Source organism: Quercus suber, unplaced genomic scaffold, assembly GCF_002906115.3.
Source record: "Quercus suber isolate HL8 unplaced genomic scaffold, Cork oak 2.0 scaffold_97, whole genome shotgun sequence".
Taxonomy (NCBI): domain Eukaryota; kingdom Viridiplantae; phylum Streptophyta; class Magnoliopsida; order Fagales; family Fagaceae; genus Quercus; species Quercus suber.
This window is the reverse complement of record NW_027069562.1, coordinates 1,485,818-1,502,448: the sequence shown is the minus strand read 5'-3', so window position 1 is coordinate 1,502,448 and position 16,631 is coordinate 1,485,818. Positions and strand designations below refer to the sequence as shown.

Sequence of the window (16,631 nt, the reverse complement as noted above, 5' to 3'; positions counted from 1 at the left end):
TATACGTATTCTTGAGCTTTACTTGTTTATCATCTATCATTGTTTTCCACATAGTACGCATAACATGTATGTTAAAGTGTTTTCAGGAAAGACAGGTATGGAGCCAATCAAGATAGTCGATCCTAGTTCATGCTACAATTTTCTCAGGATTGGTTGCTTTTAGATTAGGCTAGCTTATTTGAATATGGGATCATTTTTTGTAATTGGGTTATTATTGTATTAGGTTTATTTTTGTACTTGAGGTTTTGACATAGATTGACAAAGAGGGTGATTGAAAGGTTCATGTGTTTTGGTATTGCCAAATCATGACGAATTTTTTTCTTTTATTGAGTTTTAATGTGTCTTAAAGTTGTAATTAGAGATTAAGTTGATAACACAAAGTTTACCCAAGAAAAACTATAGAAAAATATGGAGCTATTCGTTAATGTTATTTAAACAACAGTTTTCATTGTTTAAACAACACAACATGTATTTTCACAATACTTTTTTACCCACATGTATTTCCACAACACTTAAACAATGTTATTAAAACAACATTACCAAACGGCTCCTATATTTTTAGTTTGTACCTTGATAGTTGTCTCGATACCTCATCAATACCTCTCAATCTATTGAGATTCTTCTAGGTGACCTTCAGTCTTCTTGATAGCTAGATTGATAACTCTCCATACCTTTTGCTTTATTGAGCTTTGTGTTTTATCAAAAATCAGTAATGCGAAAAAGCCCATAACTAATCCATTTGAAACTCAAATTGAGATCCATTCGAACCGGTATTTAAAGGATGTTATAAATTAAGTTCTCTCAATTTCACCATACTAAAGAGTGTTGAAAAAATAGCATGAAGTGAATAAGGAATTGATATTTTCTATGTTCACTTGAAGATGTTATTAAAAGTGGTAAAAATCCTGAGTCCCACATAGGAAAAGAAAGAGATAATATATGAGTTTATATGCTCATGAGTTGGACATTAAGTTGGGCTTTTGGCATATGTGGACTGGGCTACTTGTCCAAACAATAATATTTTATTATTTTAATTTTTGAATCAGTTAGTTTGTACATAGCAGTTATTACTAAAATAGAGTGCCTGTTCAGTAACATATAATTTTTCATAGTCTCTCATTCATAAAAAACTACTTTTCAGAAAACTCTCCTAGTGAGAATATTTTGTGCATTTTCATTTTGTGTCAAAGAAAGAGAAAGAGACATTGAGTAGTTCGCAGAGCACGGCCTTGTGTGCTTCGATTCTGTGTTGTAGATCATTTTATTTGAGAGGTAGACATATGTGAGTCTCAAAGCACCACAGTAATTGTGTGAGGGGCGAAAACTGCTTTAAGGTGATTGTGTTAAACACAATATTTGATCTGAATCATTTATCCTTCACGCATTTGGTCTGTAAGTTTTTTTAATTATTTGCAAATTTCTTCTTATATATACAATATCTATTTATTGTATTTGTCTATTACATCTATTTGTGTTATTACTCATATTTAGATCTGTATTAAAAGTAAATTGTTGAAATATATCCAATAATTTTAAAGTAGAATTTATATATATTTTAATTTATTTTTGTGATTTATGGTGAAAGAAGTTATGTGTTTGTTGAAATACGTTAATCGGCCATTGTTTATATACTGGGAAAAACTTAAAAAAATTGGGTTTGGAATCTGTGGGTTTATCGTTTATTGCAAATATCTATCTTTAAATTGTAAAGTTAATCTATGATATTTGGTTCTCTGATAACATCAATTTTAGTGTTTGACAATTGAACCTTTCAGGAGAAAATGGGCTTTTGCCCTTATTTTTTTTTAAAATCTGGCAAAATGTCAATGTAAAACTCAATTTGTAGAAAACCGAGTATAGGCGATCAAACTTTAAAAGAAAAGAAAAAAATGGACATATTGCTTAATAGTTTCAAAACATGGACATATTGCTAAATTTTTCAAAAAATAAGGGCAAAAGCCTAGAATTCCCGAACCTTTTATATATTGATTTGTTAGTATAGAGTATTCAAGAGCTAGCTTTCTTGCCTAAATTATATTATAATAGGCTAATTTGTCTTACTTGAATCATTGTTTGGCTGGGGTTTGTTTTCATTTGTTTAGTCATTATGACAGACTCGTGATCAAAAACTTTATCATCATTAAGGGTTACAGTCATAGCTTTGCTCTTTGACCTTAAGAATGTAGGATATTCAGATTTTACATGACCATACCCTTGACAACCAAAACATTGTTGACCTAGTGAATTACTAGAAGTTTGACTAACTTTCTCTTTTGATTTATCAGTATTGTTAACTTTAGTTGGTTCATTCCTCTTAAAATTGCTAGGTTTAGCATTGTTTTTACCTCTTGCCCTTTTGTTGTTGTTCCTAAGAAAGTTTCTAAAGTTCTTGGCAAGATATGCAATCTTTGTAGAAAAGAGTTCATCATCAAATCCATTCCCATCAATATCATCAACTAACTTAAGAGTCATTGATTTAGATTTGTTTGTTTTGGATAGGTCTAGCTCATAGAACTGGAGAGATCCTACAAGCTCATCAACAGGGATGGAGTCCACATCCTTGCTTTCAGTAATGGTAGTCACTTTGGGTCTAAAGCTCTCAGTTAAGGATCTAAGAATCTTCTTAACAATCTTAGGTTGATCATAAATTTCACCCAAATTATAAGCAAAATTAACAATATCATTAAGCTTAGCATAGAATTTATCAAAACAATTATCATTAGACATTCTAATGCTTTCAAATCTAGTAGTTAACTACTACAACTTATTAATCTTAACTACCTTTGTGCCTTCATACACAGTTTGGAGAATATTCCATGCAGTATGAGCAACCTCAACATTTGAGATTCTCTTAAATTCCTCCATAGAACTAACATTAAAAATAGCATTCATGACTTTGCTATTAAAAGTGACTACCTCTTTTTGAGAAGTTGACCACTCACTTACAAGAGTAGTCAGTTTCTCCCATTCGTATTCAATGGAGTTCCACATTCTCTCATCAATAGATTTCAAGAATGCTTTCATCCTTACTTTTCAGTAGGCATAGTTGTTCTCATCAAAATGAGGTGGGATCACAAAAGAGTGACCGTGTTCCATGACAACAAGAATCAAGGATCAACTCTTAGATCAAAAGATTTAAAACACAAGAGCTAACCCGCTTTAATACCACTTGTACATTTTTAAACCCCTTAGCACAAGTTGTTTAATCTAGTTATTTAGCCAAATGATTACTTAGATAAATTATTTAGTTCTAGGTTAACACAAAAAAATCATATCATGTAAATAATACTAAAATATAAAGAACACAATAATATGATAACCTAGGAAAACCTAACTGGTAAATGTTAGGACATATGTGAATCATGTTAAAAACATATGTTAATATAGAATTGACTAATCATTTGACAAAACACACTTTACTTGTAATTGGATAAATCTAGGATGTATTTAATGCTTCAAAGAACTAGGTTTTAAGTTCAAGTGTTAAAACCATGCAAGTCTATTTAAGAATCAAGTGAAGAAGTGCTGGATTTTAAAACTTGACAGCTAGCTCAACAGCTAGTATCTATCGAGGTTTAAAAGGCTGTTTAAGCCCGATGCTCAACAGTTGCTCGATAGATAGGGTATCTATCAAGGTTTAAGAAAATCAATTTTTCAAATCTGATTTCACTCCAATCCGTGAATAGATGTTTGGGCTTTCTTTCCTCACAACCTTAAACATATATAAAGATTGTTTTAAGGGCCATCACAATGGATGTAACTTAATGCAAAAGTTTTTTACAAGCATATTATGAACCAGAAACATATGCCCTAGTTCATCTTTCTCTTCAAAAAGCTGCTGTATTTGTACATCATAGGATTTTGTAACCAAGGAACTTCATAATCTTCATCGTGTTGATAAACTGAAGAACTTTGCAGTCAACATCCTTCTCAAGTTAGTGTGTAAGCCGCGTACTGAGATCTGCGCATCGAATTAGTTAGTCACGTATTGGGAGCCGAGCATTGAAAGGAGAGATTTTCACTACAGTGAATTTCAAATAAGGTACTAGGATTCCTTTAGTTGTAATTGCTTATTGTGATAATAGTGAATTCTTGGGAGTGGTGATCTTAAAATCACCCGGTAGGATTTTTGTCGTGTAGGTTTTCTCCATTCGTAAACAAATCACTATGTTAATTTATTTTTCGCTGCATTTTAACTTAGTTGGTGATTTGTTTGTGCTACCATGCTTATTACATGTTAATTGAATTAATTAATTAATTTGAATAATTAATTGGTTAATTCATCACAAAGAGTCAATACATTCTTGGCCTATCAGTAAAAAATCTTGGGAGGATTTAACCTAGCTATCCTCAAGGTAAAACAGATCCACTATGAAAGAATTGAAATTTTTACAATAGAACTTAGACCACTAACATCTTATTGAGACCTCGAGTAGAAAACTTACAACTATGACCACGTGATAGCTCCAAGTCCATGGATTACTTCTTTTTTTGATCTACTGCAACCACAAGTTCTCCTACTTGTGACTTTGAGACTCCACTCAAAAGTTTCAGATCTTCTTTAAAGTTTTTTATACAACAAATGAAGAGATCATCAAGTTCTTGACTCGAATCTTGATCTTGACAACTCTTTATATGTGTATGAAGGTAAACACCTCTATATCTAACAGATGATTCAACACACAACTCTCCAAAAGACTTCTAAACGTAGCTAGGGTTTTTCCTTTTATACTTGGAGTGAAATACAAAACCCTACACATTATATGGGCTTGCGCTAAATTGGAAATTCTACAAAAAATAAAATCTACACGAGTTTCGATTGATCAAGTCTAATTTTCGATCGATCGAGCTTTGCAGAATTTGTCCAATAACTTCTGTAATTACTCGATTCCAATTCTACAATTAAACACACTTTGAGTAAGCCTAAACCTAGACTCTATGTTTTGATCATGGTTTGCCAACATATTACAAATTGAAATTTTAATACATTAGTTCCTAAAGTCTTAGAACCTAATAGATTCCTATTATGGCTCTATCAAGTCTCATCTTTTCTCTTGCAAAATAACAAATTTTGATAGGCACTATACTTCTATTTAGAATGAGAGATATATTGCTAGTCAATTCTAGAAAAAGAGATTCGTATTATGGCTATGTCAAGTCTCATCTTTTCTCTTGCAAAAGAACAAATGTTGATAGCCACTTTACATCATGGAGTTGATGACTTGACTAATAATTTGACTCCCATTTTACAAGATAGTGCGTACTCGTGAGAACCCAATCACTAGGGCCCTGTTTGGTTATCATTGAGGGTGGATTCATTTTCTCTTTTTATTTTTTAAACTCATTTTTTTTTTCTCAAATCTTATATTCATTTTCTCTACCTAAACCATTTCATGCTTGGCATTATTTTATAGTCTAGTTTTTGCTTCTTCTTTTTTTCACTTTATATTTTTCAATTAAAAATTCAACACAATTGAGAGAAAAATTGAATACACCAAAAAGTTGTATTTAGTTTTTGTATTCAAATCCTATTTTTTGGGATACTGAAATTGAAAACTAAATAAAAATATAAAGTCAAATAAGTTTTATAGTGATGAGTTTCATGAAAAACTAAAAAATGAATATAAAATACACCCATTTTTTGGGGATTTTTTTTTTTTTTTTTTTTGCATGAGAATCTAAATTTATTGAAATAAAGGAAAAAAACATAGGTTAAACAGAGTCATTACAACAAAACATTGGAGCCAGACTACCAACTACAACCACGAAACAAACTATTTGACAAAAATAGATTGAACTTCCAACTACAAACAACTAAACATAAGAAATACAACTGGAGATAATTTATTTGTCATTTTAACTTTTAACTTACATCCCAATGTTTAATTTGTTTTGTTTGTAAATTTTTGTTAGATATTATGCTTGACAAAGATTAATTCAAATTCATTTTACAGATTGCAATCCTTTGTGAGTGCTTATGGGCCCGTTTGGTTTAGAGATAGCTTAATTTTCATAACTCAGTTCTCAAAACCCATAACTCAAACTCAAAACTCAAAACTCCTTATTCAAACCTCACTTTCACTCAAAAATTGCAAAACACATGTTTGGACTCAGTTCTCAGTTACATATCCCTACACTTTTTTCCAAAACTGTGGACCCTACCACTGAAACTACCCAGTGTTGCCTACTATTGCTACCTGCGTCTCATTACTTCTCTGTGGAAGCCCATCTTCTTCTTTACTTCTCCCACTGAAAGAGTCACGTGTTTAGTCTCTCGCCTCTTGCCTCCCACATCGACGCAGCCCACATCGATGCATGCCCACAACAAAGCAAGTATTTTTCTCTAACACTCTTCACTCCGTCTCTCTGTCTCCCTTGCTCTGTTTCAATTTGTTTTTTCGTCTCTTGTTTTTGTTAATTTTTGAGAGATTGTTTTTGGTTTTTTTCACTTGGTGAACTTGTAATCTAGAGGATCTCATCTCTTACATACATAAATCCACTGGGCGTAGCAAATAGGCAAACGATCTAGACCTCATATGCCAAAATCTAATCTCATTTTGTTTTGTGTTTTTCTGGATAGATACAAAAGTATAGAGTTACTATGCTTGAATTCTTTGCTGGAAATATAGGCAAACGATCCAGACCTCATATGTGAAAATCTAATCTCCTAATTGGTTACTGAAGCTACATTTTGAGTTTTTGTTTGTTGTCTTTTGTTTTTATCAAAACTAGTGTTTAACCTGCGCAATGCGTAGGATCATAAATATTATTAGAAGACAATCAAAACTTATATAGTTGTTTGACTTTTAAATATTTTCAAAGACAAATTTACACTTAGCTCAATATACTTCACTTAACATGACATTATTTATAAATTGCAAGCCTATAGCTAAGCAATATATTGATACATAAGGAAGAGATATAGTTCATTGAACAAACATCCAAGAAAAAAAAAATCTATAATTAAATAGAAAATAAAATTATTTCATTAATATAAACTATTCACTCACCGTAAACCAATTTGAAAACCTTTTTCAAAACCTAGACCGCCTTCTTTTATTAAGAATTTCAATAACCAACAACTTGACCAATATCACCCTCATTCAAAGAGTTGTTTTCCTCTTAATTAGCAATCTCATAAATTGGGAGGAACAAAAGTTGCTTATCAACAATGGCTTGAAAGCTAAGAGAGAGAGGAATAGAAGTTAGGTATTATTTTGTTATGAGAGTTCACTAAAATAAAGCAATATAGTATAGTACATTAAAGGCTTCTTCATCCTCTGCAATTTAGAACATGCAAATCATGAGTGGACCGTATTCTTAAAGTCAGTATTAACAACCTGAAAGTATATTTAAAAAAAAAAATAGACCTTTTGCACAAAAATATCATTAAAAGTACTTAATCTCAACATGAATATCCATGTAAGATAGCAAAGAAACCATTAGTAGATTATCTAGTCCTCTCCAATTATCTTATTGGTCTGTGCATTTACATTACAAATCCTTTAACTTCCCTTTATGTTATTATTAGGTTTTAAAGATTTAGGAATTTATGTATTTAGAACTCTAATTTGTATTGTTCGCAAACCATGATCAAAACAGGTTATTTAGTCTTGTTTAGACTTTCTCAAAGTTGTTTTATTTATGTAAAGTTGGAACAAGTTGATGCAGGATTTAATAGTGCTTCTTGGCCTGGTTCGATCGATCAAAACTTGGGCTTGATCAATCGAAAATTGGGATAGATACATTTTTTCTGCAGAATTCCAACTCAGCCCTAACTCCTAAAACATTTAGGGATTTATGTTTTTACCCTAGGTATATAAGGCAAACCCTAGCCACGTTTTGGAGGTTGCTCATATTGCTGTTTTGTGTAAATCTCTTGTAAGATCTAGATGAGCTTTCCTTTACACAAAGCTTAGGGTTTTCAAGAAGGAGATGTTATCTACACCTTGATGATCAACTCAGTTTCTGCTATTGAAGCTTAAAGAAAAACAAGTGTGGGTGCTTGTACTTGCTAGAAAATCCAAGAAAGAAGGAGTCCGTGGTCTCGGAGTTTGCACGTGATCGTGTCAGTAAGTTCTACTGGTGGGTAGCAATAAGAAGTCGAGTGTGGGGGCTTGTAAGTCTTATTGTATAAACTTCGATTATTTTAAGATGGTGGATTCAAGTTTACCTTGAGGATAGCTAGGTCAAATCCTCCCCAGGTTTTTACCGTGTGGTTTCCTGGGTCATCATATCTTTGTGTTATTTACTTTTCCGCTGCTATATACTTGATATGATTGTTTGATTGTGATAACCTAGATTTGAATAATTTGACTAAGCTAATCACTTGGCTAATTAACTAGGTTAATTTAGTTGGGTTAAGGGGTCTAAAAACTGTTTAGTTATAAACTTGTAATTGTTTCTTTTTACAGATTATGCATGTATAAATGTTACAATTATCTACTTCCTTACAACATGATCTAATCAGATCAACTACACCACAACTCTAAAGAAGGGGGTATCCTTGATAGATGAAAAAAATAATTTGATACCATGTACATTTAAATTGGTGATTAGTTCATCCAATAATCTGACCTTCAATCTTAGTCAACAATTTCAAAGTCTATATATGTCAATGTGTATCATCTTTTCAAGAGAATAAGGAAGATCAAACTAACTTAAATAATGTAGCATATCTAAGCATTTAATATCTGAAAAAAGAATTTGACTTTAAGCAACAACAACACCAACAATTATGTTGCTACTTAAGCCTCCAGCAGCAGCACCAACATGACTTATGCAGCAACTTAAGTTGAGCATTATTGCCACCAATCATGTGCATTGGTTCAGGCATCATAAATCTTGAAAATTAGTCTCATTCTGGTAAAAACCCGAACATAGAAAATCATTGCATCAAATTAAATCAAATCATTGCCAAACTCAAGGTATGCAATAATAAATCATGACAGATCATATTTAACCCATGCATCAAAACTTTCCTTGTAACTTGTATATTAAAATATAGTAAACTACTTTATTACTTTAACAATATAGAATATGTTAAGAGTCATCAAGCAACACCTGTGATGTTGCGGCTAAAGTTGACTTGCTGCCATAGCTGTTATTGTTGATGTTGCCTAACATACACCTGTCCTAAGCCGCTGCATTAGAGTTAGGGAATTGTTAATCTTTTACCATAAAAGCTGTTAACATCTATTAGTTGCTGTCAGTTAGTTAGTTAGATAGGTTGTTAGAATGCAACATATATGGCTTTACTTGGAATAGCTTTGAATACTGAAGAAAAATGGATATTAGTGTTTGCTAGAGTGGTTATTGTAAGGACCATTGAATGAAATAAGCAACAGTTTCTCTCCTAATCTTCTCTATTCTCTCTAAATCTTATTTCTCATATGAATTACATATTATGTTAAAGCTCTAATCATAAAAGCTTGTGGAAAGTAAAAGAGACAATAATAATGGATTGTTATAAAGTTATTCTAAATGGTTTGGCAATGTGTAGTAGCTAACATTTATTTGCACATAGGCTATTAGATTTTCTATCGCACATTTCAACAAACATTTGGCATTCAAATATAAAAACTTAATGGGAAAGCAGTCATGCATTCTATAAAATATAAAAATTTCTTCCTTTAGCATGCCATAATTAGGCATCCAGTAAAAAAAAAAAATTTCTAGTTTGCCATAACAATAAGATGAGATTTATGGTTTGCTGAGGCTTTTTATAGATTCATCAAGCAGAGGTATACACATAATTTTCCATGTTATCCATTTATCAACTTGATAGTTTCTGATACCAAAAAGTACATTGCCTTCAATAGATTTTCTAGTTAAAAATTAGCTTGCACATATAACACCCATAAAAACCAAATAATTTCACCAAGACCCTATTTTCATTATCTAATCCTTGTTCATCATTCCCCCCTCCCTCCCAACTTCACACAGTCTCAAACATTTCCCATCGCATTCCATCAAAGCCAGCACAACTTTCTAAACTATAAACAATCAGCAAAATAATTAATTTAACATTAAAAAGAGAAAAGAGAAAAAGAATCACCCTCATAACCCATATACAATTTATCTCATCATCAGAATGCACAAAACCCATAAAAAATTTAAAAACAAACAACACTTTCACTAACCAAAAAGCAGACTCCATTGGAACATTGAACCCAAAAAATTCCCATTTTCAAATAACAACATCTCAAAGGCTAAGATAACACATTTATAAACCACAAGCCAAGTAAATAATTAACAAAAACCAAACTTTGAATAACAACATGTGTTTTCTTATCAAAACTTTGAATAAAAAAAAAAAAAAAACTTATTGTTGAGTTACACAAACACCCAATGGGTTTAAAATCCATGATCTCACCCTACAACTTGGGGGAAGGAAGTGCCATTTGTACCAAAGCTCATTCCTACCAAAACTTCACAAAAATTGAGAATGGCACACGCATTGTCAAATACAGAAAGGATTTGAACCAAGTATAACAGCTATATATACCCAGAAGCTTCAAAAGTACAAAGAATTCCCGCACCACCAGAAATAAAAATCCAAAGACAATGCATATAAAATTACCTAAAGCTTCTTGGCAAGGGCCACTGCTTCATCCAAGTTTGCATTACTTTCCTGTTACAAAGATAACAATGCCAAATGACCGGTTTTGTGGGAGATTCTTAAATTCTATAAATAAATAAAACTGCTGAATATTATTAAAAGAAATTAGAAACAAAAAATCAAAATTTTCACATCTTTGCGTTTGTTCTCTATTTGTTTGTTTAAATTTCTCACTAATGGATCATTTTTGCGTATTATAACGGAAAAATTACCAAAATTTTGTATAATCCCCATACTAATAGCTTCATGCCAACAGCAAAAAATAACTTCTATGGATAATCTAGAATTGATGCACAGAAGAAACTTTGTTTGCAAATTTTGGAGGTCATACACAATCAGTCCAAGTCATTATTGATTCTGAATACTAAGGAAACAATGTCAAAGAAATTCAAATTAAGATCTTCAAAAGTAGTACTGAAATTTTCTCACAATATATACATTCAGCATGTTCAATATATTCACTAAGAAATTTGAACAAACACAAAGATAGCAATACCAAAGAACCAAGATAACTTGAAACTCACATTGCTCCTTTTAAAGGGGGGATTCTTGTCATCTATAAGTGTCTTCATAGAATGGTTGGTGGCTGCGTAAAATGAATTTTTTTTTTAAAAGGCCCTAATTTATTTTGATCTAAATGCATTTTAGGAAAAAAAATTTCCCAAAGCCAAGCCTATCAGTAAAATCACTTACCAACCACGACTTCCACTACTCATGGCTATTAGCACTTGTTTGGCCTTTTTTTTTTTTCCTCCCTCACTTAAGGTTTTGTTGGTTGTTTGGGACTAAGAAATCAATCAACATGTGGAAAAATAAGATTTATAAGAAAGAAGCAAAATTAAGAAGGAGCCACACCCCCTGCGTTCAACTGGATTTAGCCCATATGGGTTACCGCAAATGCATATTATATAACAACAATCAAATGAAAATAGTCACACGTATTTTATAAGCACTACCCAACACTTCATAAGGTCGGGGATATGAAACACAATTTATACATTATAAATAAATTGAAACCAAATAAAACTCACCAAAATTCTACATTTTCTCTTTAAAGAAGTCAACAATAAGCACAATTAGACAAAGCAAGCAAGGAAAAAAAAATTTAAACCATTCATAGGAAGTACAAAGCAAGCAAGCAAGAAAGAAAATCAAACCTATAAAAAATATGCACAAAATTTGTATTATATCAAAGTAAATGACATATTAGTCAATTCATGGAGTCAGAAAAGTAGTTAAGTTGTCTACAATCACAACATAAATTCATTATGTCATATGTAAAGGAAGAATCATGCTCTCTATATTTATAACCAAATTATTCATTTCCATATAAAATTATTTTAAACAGCCAGAGTATAAGTATAACTACTCAAATCTATGATCATATATCAAATTTAAAAGGAATTTCAAAAAACATATATAATGCAACACAAAAAGAACACTTATAGAATAGGTTAATTCAAAGCAATCCAAAAAGATGATTCAAGAAAAAACACTTACTGTTTCATCTCATGTAACAATTAAGTTCCCAACAGATAGGCCCATGAGTAAAGGATGTTGGCCAATAGCTTTGATGACCCTGAAACTGAAATTCTGCATTTTGATTGAACAATGAGAAAAACAATAAACAATATGAGACCCAAGATTTAAAAAAAAAAAAAAATCATATAGTAGAGAGAGAAACTCCCCTTTAGAACCAAGCACAATCCTAAACAATTAAAATAATAATAATAATAATAATGAGACCTAAGATCTAAAACCCTTTTTTTCCATTCTCTTGATAAACTTTGGCTTTGGCAGTATCATCCATTAGCTTTTCAACATCTGCCAGGTTAATGAATGAGTTTAATTACCAACCATAAAACTATTAAAGATAGCTTCTGCTTGCTTGCCAATTCAATATCTGTTAACTAAACCAAAATTTACAATTGGAAAATGTACACATTTTCTAAAAGAATAGAATCAAAAGAAACTTAAAATCAAGTTCAAAGAATAGGTGCAACCCATAAAAGACAGTAATTCATTTTAAGTTGGAGAAACATAGTCCAAATAAAAACATTTGTTGGCAACTTTTGTCATATTGTATGAAAAATGTCATTTTTTTAAAAAGGCTTGCAAAACATCCCTTAAGATCTTTATCAAACAGTTTGAGCACATGTAAAAGAAACAGCACAATGAAAATGTGCAATCATTGAAAATGGTCTTTTATCCCAGTTTAAAATAGGGGTATAAATAGTAGCACAAAAATCATGAATCGATGCATAATTCAAATGTAAAAACAAAACTCTAAACAATCATTCTCCTCCTAGCCAAAACAAAAATTATTCTCCTCTAAAACCCCAACTATCTAACACAACCAATTTGCTTCAAAATAAAGGATACCATTTAACCACATATTAAAACAACTTTAAATATAACAACTTGCTAAGCATGGCCTCCAAATTATTTTCAAATTAAAGATTTATCAACCATCTAATATTTGCCATAGTCTCCATATTCACACTTACATTTCTTGATAAAAAAATAAAATAAAATAAAATAAAACTACTTTCTATTCTTCCCATATGTTTCAATTTGCATTTCCACGAATTAGGCTGTATGTAATACTACAAAATAAGTAAAAATTCTTCAAATCCCACATTCAGAAATAAAACAGTTCATTCATATAGCAAATTACAACGAAACCCACCAAACAAAAAGGGAAAAAAAAAAGAAAAAAGAAAAAAAGAAAAGAGTTTTGATCTTTGGAGTTATAAACCTGTTAGGCAACCTTTAAATCATTGTGCAGGATGGGCCAATCTTCTAGGTTGGAGAAAAGAACAGGCTAGGAGGCGATCATCAAGGCCACACTCGCCTTCAACACATCATTGTCAATAGCCTCAATTTAAACAGTTCAGACTGAACCGTCATGCTTCTTCATCATTGTTAGATTCAGCGTATAAGTAAATTATTAAAAAATCTAAATCTAAACCAATCCAACCAAGAAATTCAAACCTAAATTATATTCAATTCCCAGAATTGTAAACGAAAAGGAAAAAAACAATAACTTTACCAGTTATGGGTACACGGCCTGTCTCTTTGTGCTTGCGGTTCCAACAAACCTTAACCGAACAATTTGCTTTGATTAAATTAGACACTCTAGATTATAGAAAGATTCCACTTCATTTCTGTAGAGAAAGAAATTGAATGATTTAAATCCAAAAGAGAAGAATTCAAACAAACCCATTATCGAAAATATTTAACAAAAAATAATTACATATCATAATTCTGATTTCCTTAACCCTGATTTCCTTAACCCTGATTTAAGTGGAAAACATATGGAAAAACTAATTTAACCTTAAATTTGGTGGGAAAAAAAAAGTTAGAGAAAGAATAGGGACTCGTTGCAGGCATTGTTAATCAAAAAGTCAGAAGAAGAAGGAAGAATTTTTGAAAGGAACTTGGAAATGATTATCTTTTTTCTCAAAACAAAAGCAAATATCTACAAACATTTTGATAGAAAACCCTAAAACCCAAAACAAAAATGAATCAAATCTAAACCTATCCAGCAAAAAAAACTCAATTAAAAGTAAAATTTCATACCTAGATCTTAAAAATGGGGAAAAAAAAAATTACCACTGACGGTTACAACGATTCGGGTGGTTGATATTGGCCTGACAGTATCTTTCTGTGCTTGCTGTTCCGATGGTCTAAGTCCGGCCAGGGGAAGAACAATCACCAGCCATGGATATTTCTCTCTTTCGCTTGGGGACCGACGAACAACTCAGTTCTCTCTCTTTCTTCGTATACGGGCAAGCCTCCTGAATGTAATTTACCCATTTAACCAGTTAGTGTTGTATTTATACTCAGAGATTAGACTGTTTTAATGCTATGGTAGGAAACCCCTCCAAACGATATACTGTACGATTTTTTAAAGATTAAACTGTATACGTGTCTAAATTTTAGATAGGTAATTATCCTATTTGTCACCGTCTCCTTAATTGTAGGAATCCACTTTCTCTCAGCCTCTGCTATTATATATATAGATATAGATTATTTGCTTGGATTAGTTATGGGATTTTTGTGTTTCTATATCATCTATTAAATCCAATTCTAGGTCTTTAAACTGAATTTCCAAAATTGACATTAACATTTAGCAAAACCATGTATATGAGTGGATGTATGGATTGTTGAATTTGGTAATTGTGTTTTGGAAATTCTTCTGGGGTCAAGGTGTACTGTTAGGTCAAATGTGATTGGGTTTGACAATGGCATGGTTGAGGCTACTGGGAGGTTTGGATTGCAATTTGGGTTTTCAAGGATTACATTTATTTTGTTCTTCTAGATTGTATAGACTTTAACATCTTTGTTGTTAGCAGTGGCATCTTTTACAATGGATGGTCATTCCATTTCAAGTGGGACTAAGTGGCTATGTGACATAGACTAAGTAACATAATTGACGTTGTTTTGTTGTGTCATATTATTGCAATTTGGTATAAAGTTTTTCTAAATTTGATTTTTGGACAAAAAAGCTAGTAGAGGAAGACAACATCCATTTATATTTATTAAGAAGTTTTTAGTTAGAGAAAACATTATAATAATCCTATAGCTCTCTATTTATGTAAGCCCAATTTGATTGGAGAACCTATTATTGTGGATTTGGATTGCTTTATTTATGCTTGTATAGAATGTTTGTATATATTGTATTGGTCATTGATTTTATAGACTGTTTGTATAGAATGTTTCAAGTATTCTTGTATTGGTGATTGATATAGAGGCAAGTTCTTACCAATGTTGGAAACAAGTAATTATTTCTCCAGTAGCAATGGGCATCTATGTGACCTAGACCATTGCACCCTTAGGACGTCCCTTTGGTTGAAATATTTTCAAAAGAGAAATGGTCTTTGCCTTCAATTTGCAACAGTAATATCAAACAACTCTGAACTGACATGACAACACACAAGCCTCAGGTCCAACAGAGTACGAAAATTTACGGAACTGCCATTCAGTTTCTTATCTCAATTTTTGAAAACATCCATTTCTTGTTTTCTATTATTTTGTTCTTCTAGATTGAATAGACTTTAACATCTCTGTTGTTAGCTGTGGCATCTTTTACAATGGATGGTTTCATTCCTTTTCAAGTGGGACCAAGTGACTATGTGACATAGACTAAGTAACATAATTGACATTGTTTTGTTGTGTCATATTATTGCAATTTGGTATAAAGTTTTTTTGAATTTGATTTGTGTCATATTAGCTGTGGCATCTTTTACAATGGATGGTTTCATTCCTTTTCAAGTGGGACCAAGTGGCAATGTGACATAGACTAAGTAACATAATTGACATTGTTTTGTTGTGTCATATTACTGCAATTTGGTATAAAGTTTTTTTGAATTTGATTTGTGTCATATTAGCTGTGGCATCTTTTACAATGGATGGTTTCATTCCTTTTCAAGTGGGATTAAGTGGCTATGTGACATAGACTAAGTAACATAATTGACATTGTTTTGTTGTGTCATATTATTGCAATTTGGTATAAAGTTTTTCTGAATTTGATTTTTGGACAGAAAAGCTGGAAGAGGAAGACAACATCTATTTATATTTATTAATAAGTTTTTAGTTAGAGAAAACATTATAATAATCGTATGGCTCTCTATTTATGTAAGTCCAATTTGATTGGAGAACCTATTACTGTGGATTTGGATTGCTTTATTCATGCTTGTATAGAATGTTTGTATAGATTGTATTGGTCAATGATTTTATAGATTATTTGTATAGAATTTTTGTATAGAATGTTTCAAGTAGTATTGGTGATTGATATAGAGGCAGGTTCTTACCAATGTTGGAAACAAGTAATTATTTCTCTAGTAGCAATGGGCATCTGTGTGACCTAGAGCATTGCACCCTTAGGACGTCCCTTTGACTGAAATATTTTGAGGGAAGTGAGAAAGAGAAATGGTCTCCGCCTACAATTTGCAACAGTAATATCAAACAACTCTGAACTGACATGACAACAAACAAGCCACAGGTC

General features: G+C 31.7%; 1 long non-coding RNA gene across 3 annotated transcripts; it reads right to left on the bottom strand.

Moving 5' to 3' along the window:
• Window positions 1–3,650: 3,650 nt before the first annotated feature.
• LOC136068072 (uncharacterized) lies at window positions 3,651–14,413 on the bottom strand. 3 transcript variants are annotated; one of them, XR_010629475.1, is made up of 7 exons: window positions 14,237–14,413; window positions 13,674–13,788; window positions 13,380–13,535; window positions 12,122–12,214; window positions 10,583–10,633; window positions 9,064–9,143; window positions 3,651–3,961 (listed from the first exon to the last, which is right to left on the bottom strand). It is a non-coding gene; the product is annotated as an uncharacterized LOC136068072 (long non-coding RNA). The 3 variants fall into 3 exon arrangements; XR_010629473.1 differs by lacking the exons at window positions 3,651–3,961; window positions 9,064–9,143 and having other exon boundaries at window positions 9,747–10,633; XR_010629474.1 differs by lacking the exons at window positions 3,651–3,961; window positions 9,064–9,143 and having other exon boundaries at window positions 9,747–10,633; window positions 13,380–13,532.
• Window positions 14,414–16,631: the final 2,218 nt, after the last annotated feature.